At 34.0% G+C, this 14,223-nt stretch overlaps 1 protein-coding gene and 1 pseudogene across 5 annotated transcripts in view; one reads left to right on the top strand and one right to left on the bottom strand.

The window, feature by feature from the left end:
* The window catches only part of COL21A1 (collagen type XXI alpha 1 chain), a 343,061-nt gene that overhangs the window by 115,301 nt on the left and 213,537 nt on the right, over positions 1-14,223 (bottom strand). The gene's annotated exons all lie outside the window — the stretch shown is intronic.
* Positions 932-2,319, top strand: LOC107511371 (annotated as a pseudogene).

Raw genomic sequence — 14,223 nt, forward strand, 5'->3', positions numbered from 1 at the left:
CACCAGGAATGTAATAAAAGCTTTCAAAACAAGGGACTCAGGAAAGATGCTATTTCGAAATCTGATTGCTGTACTTGGCTGTAAAACCTTCGAATAAAATTAAAGACTAAAAATAGTCCCCTCATGAAACACTAACTTTTTTATAGGCTGCATCTTTCAACTAAATTGTAAAACAGGAAAAGGGTGGGAAACTGAAATTCTGATCTTCCCTTTTAAGCGCACACGCGCACATGAACACACTCTCTCACATTCACACACACACATACACACGCCTATTGTGTTTTCTATTTCTGATATTAAGGTAGTAGAAAGAAGCACCAGTTGGGCCAGGTAGAATTTAGAAGGGCAAAATACCGGCAAACTGGTAAACAAATTAAAAATTAATTCATGTATATATGTATGTGAGTTTGGTTTGAGTCATTAAAATAACACAACTATAATTGTAGCTTTTGGAATTTCATAGGTAAAATCATGCCTCCCCAAACATGTAATTAATCAATATCACCTTGTTTTATGACAACTGATAGTTAACTAAACAATTGACATTTGTTATCATATTTCTCTAAACATACTCTAGTAAGGTGGACAGACCAGTAATTATAAATCCCCATTTTACAGATAAGCTAACAGAGTCAAAGAAGCTATTATTTTACACATTGCAGAGTTTGTTTTTATATTGCAGAGTGACTGACTGCTTTCTTGATTCCTTTGTAGAGTACATTACCTAGCTGTCATTAAAGGTACGCAACACAAAGTGACTGAAGTAACTTGGTTGTCTGTAGTTTGGTGGAGTAATTTAAAATCCCATCCAGGCACAGCAGCTTCTTAATATTCAAGCAGCAAAATAAGACACCTGATAGCCAAGGCTTTTTGCAACAGGTTTGCTGCCAGGACACAAGTGTCATGAAAACCAACGCTATATCTAAGCCAAATGGGAAAGGAAAAGACTCACATCAACATCATTGTCATTGGACACATAGATTCTGGCAAGTCTACCACAACTGGTCATCTGATTTATAAGTATGGTGGGATTGACAAAAGAATCATCTAACAATTTGAAAAGGAGGCTGCTGAGATGGGGAAGAGCTCTTTCAAGTATGTCTAGGTATTGGATAAATTAAAAGCTGAACATGAGCGTAGTATCACCATTGATATCTCCCTGTGGAAATTCGAGATCAGCAAGTATTATGTGACCATCATTGATGCCTGAGGACACAGAGACTTTATCAAAAACATGATTACAGGCACATCATGGTTGACTGTGCTGTGCTGATTGTTGCTACTGGTGTTGGTGAATTTGAAGCAGCTATCTCCAAGAATGGGCAAACCCATGAGCATGCCCTTCTGGCTTACACACTGGGTGTGAAACAACTAATAGTTGGTGTTAGTTAACAAGATGGATTCCACTGAGCCGCCCTACAGCCAGAAGAGATACGAGGAAATCGTTAAGGAAGTCAGCACCTACATTAAGAAAATTGGCTACAACCCTGACATAGTAGCATTTGTGCCAATTTCTGGTTGGAATGGTGACAACATGCTGGAGCCAAATACTAATATGCCTTGGTTCAAGGGATGGAAAGTCCCTGTAAAGATGGCAGTGCAAGTGGAACCACTCTGCTTTAAGCTCTGAATTGTATCCTTCCAACAATTCATCCATCTGACAAGCCTTTGCGCCTGCTACTCCAGGAGGTCTACAAAACTGGTGGTGTTGGAACTGTCCCTGTAGGCAAAATGGAGTCTGGTGTTCTCAAATATGGCATGGTGGTCATCTTTACTCCAGTCAATGTAACAACTGAAGTAAAGTCTGTTGAAATGCACCATGAAGCTTTGAGTAAAGCTCTTCCTGGGGACAATGTGGGCTTCAATGTCAAGGATGTATCTGTCAAAGACGTTCATTGTGGCAATGTGGCTGGCAACAGCAAAAATGACCTATCAATGGAAGCAGCTGGCTTCATGGCTCAGGAGATTATCCTGAACCACCCAGACTAAATCAGTGCTGGATATGCACCTGTGCTGGATTGTCACCCAGCTCACATAGCTTGCAAATTTGCTGAGCTGAAGGAGATTGATCATAATTCTGGGAAAAAGCTAGAAGATGACTCAAAGTTCTTGAAACCTGGTAACACTGCCATTGTTGATATGGTTCCTGGTAAGCCCATGTGTGTTGAGAGCTTCTCTGACTATCCTCGTCTAGGGCAGTTTGCCGTTCGTGACATGAGATAGACAGTTGCTGTGGGTGTCATCAAAGCAGTGGATAAGAAGGTAGTTGGAGCTGGGAAGGTCACCAAGTCTGCCCAGGAACCTCAGAAGACTAAATGAATATTATCTCCAATACCTGCCACCCCAGTCTTAATCAGTGGTGGAAGAACTGTCTCAGAACTATGTGTCTCAATTAGCCATTTAAGTTTAATAGTAAAAGACTGGTTGATGATCACAATGTATCGTAAAACCTTCAGAAGAAAAGGTGAATTCTTTGTGGACCATTTGGTTTTTTGTGTGTGGCAGTTTTTAAGTTATTAGTTTTTAAAATCAGTACTTTTTAATGGAAACAACTTTACCAAAAATCTGTCACAACATTTTGGGATTCCATTAAAACAAAGTTTAATGAGGAAAAAAAAGGAAAAAAAAAAAAAAAAAAGATAGCCAAGGAACATGGAGCACAGTGTATTTTATTTGCCTGTGGCAGCAAATCCACTGAAATCAGGCCATGGGACTCTGTTTGTAGTTTTAAGCTATGTTTAAAAAGGAGCCCTTTTCAACTAATAAACAGAACAGAGACTCATAGACATGGACAATAGACTATTGGTTACCAGAGGGGGGGCGGGGAGGCGGAGGAAGATGGGGTAAAAGGGGCTAAATATGTGGGGACATTAAAGAATTAGGAAGGAAGGAAGGAAGGAAGGAAGGAAGGAAGGAAGGAAGGAAGGAAGGAAGGAAGGAAGGAAGGAAGGAAGTCCTTTTTCTAATCCTTAAATGCCTCCAATATTAATATGTATTAGCCTAGTTTTTCTCAACTCAGCTCTAATTTTGAAGATAAATTATCGGAAAAGTAAAGACATCAATTCCCAAAGGGGAAGCTAATAAAATTTTAAACATCTAAGGCCAAATTTTCTTTAATCACCTAATCTTCCAATTCACCCATAATACACTGAATAACTGGTCATGAGATATTAATTCTAGTCCTAATTGTGCCTTGTTTGCCTACTTAGAAAATAAAATGTAGCCATATGCAAAGCTAAATAGCAATATAAGATAATATAAAAAACATAAATGGCATAGATAAAAGAGGAGGTAGGGTGAAAAAAAGGGTGGAAATGAGCAATTTATGCTCAAGTGTTATGAATAAAATCATCAATAAGCAACTCTAGTACCCCAACTGTGGTTTCTAAATACCATTTCCCATTAAAAGAAACCAGGGCTTTTGGGGAAAATAGCTTTTCCAAAAAAAAAGATTTCAGATCTGGGGTACTTGATGTATGAGACAGAAATCTTCTCATTCTGAAAACAATGAAAGTCTCAAAAGCTCCTCCTGAGACTAGATCAAAAGGACCAAAGAGCTAAGTTGAGGGACTCCTATTGGCTAAAGATGAAACTGTCTGATCATAAAAAATAATAACTGCAATGGATTCAACTATAACAATTTATTAAATCTGTGAGTTCAGAATGATAAATATAAAAAACACCATGTGTCACCTTCGGGGGTTGCTAGAGTGACAAGAAAGAGATTAAGCATTTATCCTACTTTTTCTACATGGATGATATTTCAGGATAATAAAATAGTTGATGAGGCAATAGTTGGTAAGTGCCAGAAGAATAATAGAATTAGAAAATCATTTTTTGCAACCCCTGAAGTAATGGATCTGGGCCAGGATCACCAGTGCTGTTAATATTATTAAGTGAAAGGTTAGAGAGAAAATTAGGACACATGCATTATGCTTAACTATACCTGAACCCAGTTATCTACCTTAACTTCATTAAAGTAGAATAAGACATGTTTCTCCTGACATAATAAAGGAGCACATTTCCACCTGTGAATTATTTTTGGCCAATAAAGGTAAAACCAGTTTCTATTCGAGTTTCTATACCTACTCAATTATAAGAAATTCAGAAATATATTAAATGACACCAAGAGGATAATATCAGCAAAATCTAGAAAGTGAAAAACTATACAATAAATAAGTGACTTGAAAACAAAAGGGGACTCGATATATCAATTAAATACAGTTATGAATTTTGTTGGGATCCCTAATTAAACAAAACTGTACATAGATATTTTTTAGGCAATCAGAAAAAACTGAACATAGACTGACATTAGATGTTATTCACTATTTTTAAAAATTCATTGGGTGCGATAGTGGTATGGTGGTTGTGTTTACTTTAGCTTCTTCAGTATTCAAAGAAAAAATATATAAAAATAATAAAAGTATAAGCCACATAGTGGGAGAAATATTTGTAACACATATAATCAACAAAGAATTTGTATCCAGAACACAAGTTTTTTATTCTAATGTTTTTCTAAGATGAATATTAAATTCAGTTTATTTTGTTTATCTTTTTCTTACTTTAAATTAGGATTTTCTAAAAAGTATGTCACAAATAAAATCACTAGGGGTGGCTCATAGCAACAATACACTCACAGAGCATGCACGATGGTAATATAAACACATAGCCATTACAAGGAAGAAAGCACTACATGAAATTATTTACCTCCATTAAAAAAAAGCTCATAGGATTTTCAGTATTTCTAGTCTAGACTAATGAATCAAATGTAGCTTACATGTATGTGTGACATACTCCTCCCCACTTTTTTTTTTTTAAAAAACATATCATTTCACTGGGCCATTCTCTTAAAACTTCTTGTGTTCATTAAATTGTCTCCCTCTAACAGTTTCTACTTTCAAATTAATTTAAAGGTGTCTAATAGATAAAATACCACAATCTATATGACTTAAATCAAAACTCAGTAAACATCAGCAATTCTAACTAATCATGATGTTATGTGAGTAGCTATTTTTCTGATTTTTCTAAGCAAGTTTGATGAATTTCAAAGACTGTGAATTGTCAAGTGGGCAATGGAGGAAAAGATAGCACCAATTTAAATTTCCTAAAGAGCTTAATAAACTTGGTTTATCCTGAGTAACTTACTCCTAAATCATTCTTAATTCTAAGAGGACCAATAAAATTAGTGCTAAGCATTTCATTAACATTTCTTATATTCAAACTGCAGCTATGATACTCTAGAGAGGTTTCCTGGAAATGCTTTATGGTACCTTGGGGCCTTGTGTAATTGATATGTTCTGTGTACTAAAGTTTATTTTTAAAGGTTTTGATCATTTTCTATTTTGAATTATCATGGTTTTTTGACTGCTGTTGAGAGATAACCATTGATATATTATTTAATGTTAATTGCTAGTCAGGAACAGAGCCCCTCCCAAAATAATAATATTCCTACAGTGACTATAAACCACTTAATAAGTGATAATTTTATAGCTTTGCTACAAATACAATAGTTTATATTCTATGGTATTCTAATTCACAAGAGAAATTCTAGATTTGTTAGACTAATGACAAAGATTTGGCATTTAACTAGAATAATGATTGTAATTATCTTTCTAAAATTATCACCTTTCCCTCTCAAGGAAAACAACCAATCACAGGAAATGAAAATGTATTGCACTTACATGGAACCCAAGACAAGACCTAGGGGACAAATAAAAATTGAAGCCATTGACAAAGAAACAAAATATCACCAAGGAAAAGACACAAAAAAAATAGGCAAAGCATAAATGCAAAGCTTTATTATCACTTAATTTAATAATGTACTTAAAGTTTTCAGTGATCTCTAAAAATATTTTATACAAGGATATAAAATGTGTCTCCTACAGTAAGATATTTATAAGATATTTCTATAATAGCTTATTGAAGCATGAGAAAACAAATTATATATACTCAAAAGTTATTAGAATTATTTTTATCCATTAATGAGGTGTCCCTACCTGCTATAAATCAATGAGTGAAAACATATGTGGCTTAAAGAATATTAGACTGGGTATTGGAAGACTGTATTTAGTCTGATTCTGCTATCAGATGAATTTAAGCAAGAGAGGAAAGGTGGGGGGTGGGAGGGGTTACCCATCTGGGACTGCTCTCTGACACTCAGCTTTCCTTTCTATAAAAATAGAAGAATTGACCAGTCTGACATTCTGTGAATCTATGATAATCAGCAAAATCAATTGACGTTTTCCTTTTTTTTTTTTTTTACATGAAAGTACAATTATACCATTGTGCAGCCTGCTTTTTAAAAAAAAAAAAAATGTAGACATTTAAGAAACTAGCGTAAGGGGCAAGATATTTTATTCCAGTGGATGAAATGCAAATATATAGGGCTGATTAGATATACTATACAGAGTTCATGATGTACTAAATAGTGCTTTTATTTATATTACCCATGATTACTCCTATGCATATAACCTTTCCCTTGTCTGAATTCCTCACAACCAATAACATTTACCACTTTACTACTTGTTTTCTGTATAAAAGAATTGTCTCTCCAGCTAATAAGTATACTTGTTGTCAGTGAAAGACTGGTTTTCAAACTCTGGTCCACAAATCACTAGCCTGGGCAAGTTCACTAACCTGGGCAGGTTCTCAAACCTTACTTAGCCACGAGTTCTTGATCTGAAAAATCAGTATAATACCACAGTTCTCCCAGGACTGTTATAAAGAGTAAATGAGATAGTAAAGCTCTGGTTTATGTTAGGTAAAATAATGGCAAGCATTTACATTTCATTCTTTACCCTCCCCAGATCCATAAATAGGAAAGTATATTATAGAGATCTTTTGCATTCCACAGAATCCTTAATCATGCTAAGCGTACAGTAGGTACTGAAATATTTATTGCATCATTCACTCAATAAACATTTATTGAGAATGAACTGTGTCTGGCTTGGGAAGTATGAGAAGGAAATAAAAATGAAGATGACTGTGACAGCTCTTTCATGAAAGATTTCTAAATCAGCTAGACAGCATATGATAAGGATATTAGAAGTATGAAGTAATTTTAACATACTTGGAATAATTGTGACTGAAGGTTGGCCAAAAGTATTTAAAAATACAAGGCAAAAATAACAAAAATGCAGATTAGTACCTAAATAGGAAAGATTTTAGAATATGGGAACTGTTTATCTCCCTAAATGAAAATATCACATGAAGTTAAAGTTTAATGGGCATAATGTATTACTCTAATTGGAAACCTGTTTTCTTTTTCTTGGAACAAAAATCACAGGAAAAACATTGCAGAGATTCAAGTTCCATGATAAAGGAGAAAAAACAAAATGGGTTTTCAAAGACAGGATGAAATCATGTTTCCATGGAAACCGTGAGCTAGCTTGTTGCAGCCCAACTTAAGTTGGCAAATTTTGGCTAATTCAACTATAAAAATAAATTTTGCAACTTAAAAAATTCACCCATTCTATCATGAATGTAATTTTCAAATGATATCTAAATACATGGAAAATATCTTACTGAAGTAAAGACATATTTTTAAATTTATTTAATCATTACTAACTTCACCTGGCAAAGATATCATTTAAATTGGAAACAAATCCAATGAACTAAGCTGTGCCAGAATAAATAGAATCTAGAATATGGTTGTCCTCTGATTCTAATGCTGAAGCAAGAACAGGGACAGGACTTTCTCTGTTACAGACTAGCAGAGTCTGTGGGTTTAATAGCTTTACTGTATCACAATAACTAAAATAGACTCACCATTCTATCCCAAATTAGGCAAGGCTACTTTTTTTTTCAACATTTAGAATTTTTTTTTCCCCATATTAGAGATTCATTTGATCATTTGCATATGGTTGTTAGGCCACAAATAAGACACAAAAATGTTTATGACTTATTACTACGATATAAAAAATATTTTTGTCCTATGTTTTACATTTTTCAAAGATTTTACCTTTATTTAAGGACTTCATTGTTATACAGGGATTGACTCTAGCCTCTGATTTGCTTTATATAAAATCCTTTTGTGTGGCTTCGTGATTTTAGACACAAGAAGAACCAAGGGGCAAGCAAACATATAGCTGAGCAATCAACTCTGAATTAAAACTATCCAGTCATACCTTGATCATCTTTTCACCACATCCAGTAACCGACTATCTCACAATCACATTTAACTGAAGTTTAACTTCCTGTCACTATGACAGTTCTCAAACTGGGAAACTTAACAATAAATTCTTAAATGATCATTCTTCCCTTGACTTATACTTGCAGGTACCTTTCTCTCCTTCTCTTTATGAAAGGCAGGTCTTCATTTGTTTTTCTCCATCTCCTCACCTCCTGCTAAAATTTCATCCCACTACAATCGAATGTCCAACTTACGCACTCTGCTGAAACTGCTGCTCCAAGGCACCAGCGATTTCCTAATTCCTGAAGTAAGTCAACTCTTTCTGGCCATCTTCCTTAACTTCCCTGCATTTGACTCATATCGATGGCTTTTTTTTTTACTATTATTGTTGAAACTTTCTCCCTAAGTATTCCTTGATACCCCTCTCCCTGGGAGTAACTTATTTTCAGGCTCCTCTGAGAGTCCTTCCTACTGTCCTTTATGTATTTAAGTTTCTCGGATTTAGTAATAGCCTCCACTTTTCTCATTCTGCAAACCCTCACTAGGAAATTTTCTCCTCCCCTGCAGCTTTATCTACCATTTTGATGTTACCAAATCACAATTTTTTTTTTTATCTCCAAGTCATGCTTAACTCTTTAATTTCAAGAGTCCATTTTTAAATAATTATATCCAAAAGTCTGCTGATCAATTTTCAATAGCCAACCAATAATCAGTTTCGACAAATATTAAAATGAGCTCAAAATCTATCCCTAAAATATCACTATTCTCTTTCTATTCTCTAATTAAATAATTCACACAGTCATCCTAAATCAGAACCATGTCTTTCAAAAGCTATTTTCTATTCATCCTCTCTCATAACTAAAAACAAAATCCTCAAGACTCTATTTGCTCTATATCCAATGCCACTGTCATAGGCTGGGTCTTTATTATCTCATACCTACACATACTACTGAAATAGATGAAGAGGAAACAGTTGAAAATTTAAACACTCATTCATTATTTTGAAATATGCAACATTCATTTATTATTTCAAAATAAAAAGTTTCTTTAATAATAAAAACCAAAAACCTCTAGAAAATATAAATTGTGGTGAAATGTTAGAATTCTCTTTCAATAAAGCCATAAATAATACAATGATGCCTGCAATCACCAGTTCTATTTACTACTGTAATGGGCACTGTAAGAAAATAAGACAAAAATAAGGTATAAGACTAAGAAAGGAATAAAATTATCAATTATTAGGGGCAATTATCTAAATTTTAAATTCTACATAAAAAATAACATATTCAGCAAAGTTGAATACAAAACTAAGCTTTTAAAAATAAAAAGTCATTCCCTTATTTTAGCAGCAAGAAATTTAAAAATGTATTTTTGAGGATATCCCCAATGGCAATCAAAATAATGTCACGTCTAGGGTGACTAAAACAATTGGAGTACAAAAAAGTTCTAAATAAATGAAAAATAAATGTGTTAATATGGCAAGACAATATCATAAAAGTGAAAGACTTCCCCTCAAATTAATCTATACACTCAATACAATTCTTATTAAAATTCAGGTGTTTTCTGTTTCAGTGTAGGTGCAGAAATTGATAAGCTGATTAAAATATTCAAATGGAAGAAAAACAGGCTAAAATTAGTCGAGACAATTTTGAAGAAGAAAAATTAAGAAAAATAGATTTATACTACCAGATATCATATTTTATTTAAAAACTATAGTAATTTTAAGATTTAGTATTGACAAGAGTTTAGACTAGAACACCAGACCTGAATCAAGATTCTATAAACAAATACTGGATCTGAATCAAGATCCTACAAACAAAACCCACCTATTATGGGAAATTGTTATAAGAGCAAAGAGGCATTATAAATGAGTAGCAAAGAGATGGACTATTGAATAAATGTGCTGTAATAATTGGTAATCATATCAAGGAGGAGAAATACAGATATAATTGTACCCTTATTCACATCATATACAAAAAAAATGGATTAAAGACTCAAATATGTAAAGTAAAAATTTAAAACTCTTATAAAAATATAGAATATCGTTTTTAATGTTGGGAAAAAAAGAAATTTATATTTTTCTAACAAAGAACATCATAAAGTTAGAAGACAAAACTAACCTAGAATAAAATATTTGCTACATACATTTCTAACTAAAGTTTAGTGCCTTGGATATAGAAAGAAAGCCTAAATTCAATAAGAAAAATATAAATAATCCTATAGGACAGAGGGTAAAGATTATGAAGAAATTCAAATAAGAGGAATCCTGGACATCTAATATGAGAATGTTAGCAATCTTGACAACAGGAAAATACAAACTAAAGCAAAATACTATTCACACTCTCAAAAATATGTTAACAACAAAAGTTAAAGAGAATATAGGAAAATAGTAATTCGTGATCTGAAAGCAACTACACTGGTATAGCCACTTTGAAGAGAAATTTATAATGCTTAGTAAAGTTGAAAAAAGCACATGCCATAATTTCTTGATTCTATTTCAAGTGGAATACTCTGAAAAACATATCTGTGTACACAAGGAGATATATGTATCACTGCAGCACTATGTCTAACTGGAAAAAAAAGTAACAGCTAATTGTTTCCCTAATGAATCCTGGCTATTTCAAGACAAAAAAAAAAAGATGTTCTAAAGCTGTGTACACCAATATAATGTTAAGGAAAATAGTAGTTCCAAAAAGAAATAAACAGTATGATGCCATGGTTATAAATTTTAAAAGTGATAAAATAACAACATGTTGTTTGGGGATACATACATATATAATAAAAGTACAAATGTATACATTGGAATAATATACAGCAACCTTCAGATGGTGATGATTTCTGGGTTTGAAGAAATGGAAAAAGGCATGAGGGTAGATCTTTAGCTGTTTATCTGCAACTTTATTACTTTTAAAAAGACAGAACTATCTGAAGCAATTAAATGTGAATGATGGGTTCATTGATGTTTTGTGTTGTTTTTCTATGTGTTTACAATATTCTGCAATTAATTTTTTTTATTTAAGTCCTTTAATGGCTTTCTATAGCCTTCAAGACACAGTTCTAGCTTCTCAGATAAGCCCTTTCATGATGTAGTCCCCACTTTCCATTTAAAAATCATCAGTGTCCACTCCTGCTAGACATCATGATCCTTGTACTTTCCATGGTGACATCTTTCTCACTCTGAGCAAGAATTAGGATTGTCTCACACTGAAACTTTGGAGGACCTCTGATGTAATTACTTGTATATATGTCCATCTTCCCCCACCGAAATGTGAGTTTCTTGAGGACAGGGATAGAATCTGAATTTTCTCTCACTCGTTGTGTGCTTCTTAGAGCTTTCATATATGAGAAATTCAATAAATGGGAGATGGATGGATATATACACAGATATCTATTGCTGAATGTCAGTCTTGTTTCTCATCAGCTTTAAGTTCTTGGAGAGAGGTTCCTTACTGGTAAATTCTTGGGTATAGACATATATTCAACCCTGGGGTACTCTGAGTGCTTTGGTGGCCTCTATCTCTCTACATGTTCATGTATCCCAGTTTCTAGTTTTCAAAGACTGATGTTACAACTTACACTGTACCTGTACCCTCTTCGAGCTCCCAACTCCCTATCCACACCCTCTATCTGCAGAAGGGTCCACCGGATTCTCCTAGTAGTGCAATTACCTATAGACCAAAATGAAAATATTTTTGGATTTGCCCAAATCTAGGCACTTTTGTATATTCCTCCACATAATCCCAGAAACCACAATATAGCTGAAAGAGAATAAGCTTTCAGTTAAAAGATTTAAAGAGATTTAAATTCTTAATCTACCACGTACTGTGTGACTTAAAACAAGTTTCTTAATCTCTCTGAATCTTACTTTCCTCCTCTCTAAATCAGGAATAAATCTACCCTATCTACTATAAAAGATTGTTGCGAATGCTAAATGAAATGACATAAAAGCACCTTATAAAGTCTCTCATTCATTGTAAGGATTCAATAAATACTTTTCTTCCCTTCTCCTTAACACTAGGATTTGCAAAATTATGAGTGGAAAAACAACTGATTGATATAGTTGGAAAGAATCATCCTTTCCTAAATACCCATAGTGCATTATTTGTGAATTTGAACAAAGCAGACATCTATCACTTCCCTGTAAGGTAATATACCTTCATGTGTATCTGTGTATCTCCTACTTACCTGACTAGTTGTGAGTTCCTAGAGGCAGGGTTTAAAACCATTAATTCCATACAGCACACTATGCTTTACCTGTTATAGGCAATCGGTTAAATATTTTGATGGCACACTTACCATTGGTAAAATGTTTAGCTTTATTTTTTCACAGTGGTGACAGATTTATGCTAATCCATCTGCACTTTCTAAGATGACTTCTTTTGGGGTTACACATCAGCGAAATGATTGGCTAGGACAAAGTGTACAGAATGCGGTTGTGGAATGCTGTAAAGTCAACTGGCACATGAGACCTATTGCTGCACTAGTGGCCAAGCCAGCCCAGATACCATCCAACTCCACATAGGAGACCAACACTATTATTTTTGGAGAAGAGTTTATTTTTAGAAATATCATATTTTAGCTTGGAAATTATGTGCCAAAAGGTGGTACAACCAAATATAAAACCAGCAAAAAGATATCTATACCCCGCTCATACACATATACATTTCCTTTTTGGCCAAGGATGTCTTTTAAAGTTCAGTCCACACTAAGATGTCTAAAAGATGTACTGAGAATCCCATTCTCTCTTCTTCTACACTGTTCTCTGTTAGCCAAATAATTCCCATTGGAATTGTCAAACACAGCCCCCTGATTAGAGTCAACCTCACACAGATGTGAGTCTTGATAGCTGTATGGAGCCATTGCTAAGTCAGCATAATTCACTGTCTCTGACTACAAGAAGATTCTATCCCAATTCTCATCCTTAACCATCTGTAGAGTCTTGAGCTACATTTTTTTGGCATGTGTCTTCTTACGCAGGCCAAAAATCTTAACACATGAGGGCTAAGCTGGATTTTTCCACACCTGTTTCTGTTTTTAAACAATGAAAAAATTTATGAGATATTTTGCCTGAACATATTTTCAAAATATTTCTTTTTGAAAATTAAGTATATGAGAAAATTATTTTATATATTTAGAAGGTGGGTCTTAATTACATACTCCAAAGCAACTTACAAGTATTTCCTTTATTAAGGAAAGAATTCATATTTAGTGGTATATATAAACTTCAAATATATGAGTTCTTATAAAAATATGGCCAGTACATATTTTTAAGAAACATTTTAAGGTAGAGTTTGAGTCCCAATTATAAAATATGTTATATTTCAAAATAAGAAATACTGTTGGAGAGTAATACTGTCATATGTGATGGAAGTATGTTAGCATTCATTAAAATAAGATTTCTATGAATGAACACTATATGAGTTTCATGGAATGATGTCCTCTTTCTGGACAATTGGGCCAGTGTATGAAGATAATTCCATTTAGTGGGATCCCATTATTGGGTCATTTGAAATCAAATAATTTATTAAGTCAAGACATTAGCTCAGTTAACTCAACACCAGGTTAGAACGAAAATCCAATTCAACTGTGGGCTCCACAGCAGTGATAACCAAGGACTAACTTTTCTCAGTGACTCATAAGAGAAGGCATTAAATACATTTAACAAACAAGAAACTCCCTATGAAGAGAGGAGCAAAGGTGCTCCCTAGGAAAAATGAATCAAATGACTGAAAGTTATCACAAAGTCCTTCCCATCCAATTTCATTGTTTAACATTAGAAGCTGGGGCTCAATGAGGTTGAATATTCTAACCAATGTTAAATACAGCAACAGAGCCAATATCAAAACCTAGGTCCAATGGTTCCCCCCAAATAGTGTTCTTCCCAATCTGTAATGTCTCTCTTAATTGGGAAAAGGTTTGATGTCAGTGACCTGTAGGAGTCAGCCTATGGCTTACACAAGAAGGTTTCTATTCACATGCAGTATTGTAAGAACTTCAAAAAAATTCCACCTACTCAACACTGAGCAGAACAATACCACCCTAGTCTCAGCTCTATAAAGCATCAGATATGTGATCCCTCCCACCCCAGTCAC

This window comes from Rousettus aegyptiacus, unplaced genomic scaffold (assembly GCF_014176215.1).
Source record: "Rousettus aegyptiacus isolate mRouAeg1 unplaced genomic scaffold, mRouAeg1.p scaffold_m13_p_1, whole genome shotgun sequence".
Classification (NCBI taxonomy): Eukaryota; Metazoa; Chordata; class Mammalia; order Chiroptera; family Pteropodidae; genus Rousettus; species Rousettus aegyptiacus.